Here is a 3,318-nt window from a genome sequence, read left to right on the forward strand (position 1 = left end):
GGTACCGAAACCACACCTTCATTTCCCCTCTTGCAGGTCCCCCTGCTGTCTGGGTTCTTTCATTATCCAGCTCACCTCTGCCAGGAAGAGGCTGGAAATGTTCATCAGTGTCAAAGTTGCATTCACATTAAGTTCAGAGTTGTGTGTGTATTCTTAAAATTCTACTAACCATTAGAGCCAATTTTAATGTATCTTAAAAGTGTCAATTTATGGTTTCAAACCCAACAGTATTGGATATTCAGGGACTTCCACAGAATCTTATAATAAAAAAATTCTCAGTTAGAATCATCATCATTTAGAAAGAGGTCCCAAATAATAAAATGAAACTGAACACATTATGCTTGTAAGAATTAAGTCCGCCTGTAATCCCAGCACTTTGAGAGGTTGAGGCTGGCGGATCATAAGGTCAAGAGATCAAGACCATCCTGGCCAACATGGTGAAACCCTGTCTCTACTAAAAAATACAAAAATTAGCTGGGCATGGTGGCGTGTGCCTGTAGTCCCAGCTACTCGGGAGGCTGAGGCAGGAGAATTGCTTGAACCCAGGAGGCGGAGATTGCAGTGAGCCGAGATTGCGCCACTGCACTCCAGCCTAGTGCCTGGCAACAGAGCATGACTCTGTCTCAAAAAAAAAACAAACAAAAAAAGAGTTAAGTCAAGGTCTGCTACAGTGTATGATTCCAGATTCCATACAAGTGAGAAAATGCCCAAATGTATCCTCTTTAGACATTTTTAGTTTGTTTAAAGGAAAAAAAAAGTAATATTTTCTGAATGTGACTGTGTGATTTGTGTACTAAGGTCCTGGCTGAGACTTGATATATAATTTCCAGTTTTGATAGAGGAGGAGGACACCATTGTCTTGGTTAAAAAGAAAAAAATTTTTAATGGGCTCTTGGGTTATCCATTGGTAAAGTCAAATTCCTATTTAGAAATGCCAAGACTTGAGGTCCTAAGGAGCTAATCTGCTCATATAATATCCCTTTGGGTGCACAACATCTCTGCAAATAGACTTTCACCTTCTGGGAGGAGCAAATTCAGTCTTATAGTAGGTGGTGGCTCACAGGTACCAATGGCTATGTGAAGGGCTATCGTAAACTGTTCCCTGCAACCTGGCTGGAAGTTGCACATGAGATTTGCTCAACAGAGGATGTTGAGAAAGGGATTGGCTAGCATTTCTGGTAATAGGCTGATTTACTCAGCTTCAGGACTTTTTCCTGTGTTATAATTCCATCATGTTATTCCAGAGCTTTTAGTAGTAAAGTCTCATTACACTTTTATTTTATTTTATTTTGAGACGGTCTTACTCTGTCACCCAGGCTGGAGTATAGTGGCTTGATTATGGCTCACTACAGCCTTGACCTCCCAGGCTCAAGTGATCCTCCCATCTCAGCCTCCCAGGTAAACTGCCCTGCACACGTATAGTCACTACTCAACAGATGTTCATCATGATTGCTGCTTTTTAACTCTTAGCATGTCCACTTCGTCTCTAGGAGCTTAGGATTCTTTCTTTTCTCTTTTCTTTCTTTTCCTTTCCTTTCCTTTTTCTTTTTTTGACAAGGTTTCACTCTATCACCCAGGCTGGAGTGCAGTGGAACAATTTTGGCTCATTACAGCTTCAACTTCCCAGGCTCAAGCAATCCTTCCACCTCAGCTTCCTCCTAAGTAGCTGGGACTACAGGCATGTGCTGCTACACCAGGCTAATTTTTTTTTTTTTTTTTGGTAGAGATGGGGTTTTGTCATGTTGCCCAGGCTGGTCTTGAACTCCTGGGCTCAAGCTGTCTGCCCACCAAAAGTGCTGGGATTACAGGTGTGAGCCACCACACCTGGCCTTAGGAGCTTGGGATTTCTACGCTGCATTTTGCCTACCCAGGGCTTCTACATAAACATCCTGTCCAAGCCTAGGGCCAGCACTTGAGCCATGCTTCCAATTGTCTTTGTTCTCAGAACCCTCCCCACTCCTTTCCCTAAATTGAAACTCCCTTTCCTTCAAGATAGTTCAATGGGAGAGAAGCATCAGATAAAGCTTAATATGCTGCCCTCCCACATTTGCATTTTAAAACAGAAGCTTATTAATAAGAAAAATGAATCTCACCTAGGGATTGTGGTATGAGAACAGACTGAATAAGCAAGGAAGAAGGAAGTTTAAGGGGAACTTTGTAGCTGCCTTTAAATTTATGAAAGGCTGTAATAAAATGCAGGATCAGACACATTCTGGGTTGTTCCAAAGCATAGAACATAAACCCAATGGGAGGACACCCCAAGAATGCAGATTTGGCCTCAACATATTAAAGAATTTTTCTTCCATGCTCTAGCAAATTGCCTTGCACATGGAAGGCAATCAACATTTCACTGTTTTTGTTAGCAATTAAAACTGTCAGATAGTGACTGCTTCTGGCTGTAATGAGTTCCTTATCACTAGAAGTGTTCAGGAGTAGTTGTCCATTTGGATAAGAATTGAACTAACTGAATAATCTCTTCCGGCTATAAAACTCAGTGACATTTCTATAAATCGTTGAATTTCAACAGAGATTTTTAGAGCAAAGGAACATTTTATCAATACTTTTTCCAAAAGGCAGGAAAGTAGTTAAAATTGAGGGTTCTGGAGTTAGACATTATCTGGGTTCAAACCCTGGTCATCCTACTTACTAGCTGTGTGACTCTAAGGAAGTTACTTGCTATCTCTGTACATCGATTTCCTTATCTGTGAAATGGGGGCAATACTAGTGTCTTTCTCACAGAGTTATTGTGAGAACTCAATCAGTTAATACAGAAAAAGCATTTAGAAGAATAGCTGGCACATAGAAAGTTAATGTTCAATAAACATTAGTTATGAGTTATCATCTGATACCCTTGCCACTTCTACAGCTTTTTACGTCTTTTCAGTATGTGGAAGGAGGTCCTTTGTAGCATAATTGACCCTGACCTTGTTTTTTTTCCTAAATCAGATACCAGCCATGGCCACTGTGATTAACCAATGGACTTTCTATCTCCTAAAAGCAAGCTTTAAAGCTAAACAAGCAGACAGGGCTGGTGACATGCAGTTTATGAAGGATCTGCCAATGAAACACAATCATGGCTGTGGACACCCTAACCCTGCTATGCACCTGGCAGGTGATAGATAACCAGTAAATATTTGTTGAATGAGCTGGGTGCAGTGGTGTGTGTCTGTTATTCCAGCTACTCAAAAGGCTGAGGCGGGAGGATCACTTGAGCCCAAGAGTTTGAGACCAGCCTGGGTAACACAGCAAGGCTACATCTCTAAAAAATAAACAAATAAATAAAAATAAAATATTTCTAGAATGAATAGATTAACTTTG

Source organism: Aotus nancymaae, unplaced genomic scaffold, assembly GCF_030222135.1.
Source record: "Aotus nancymaae isolate 86718 unplaced genomic scaffold, 86718_ANA_hifiasm-v0.15.2.pri h1tg000076l, whole genome shotgun sequence".
NCBI lineage: Eukaryota > Metazoa > Chordata > Mammalia > Primates > Aotidae > Aotus > Aotus nancymaae.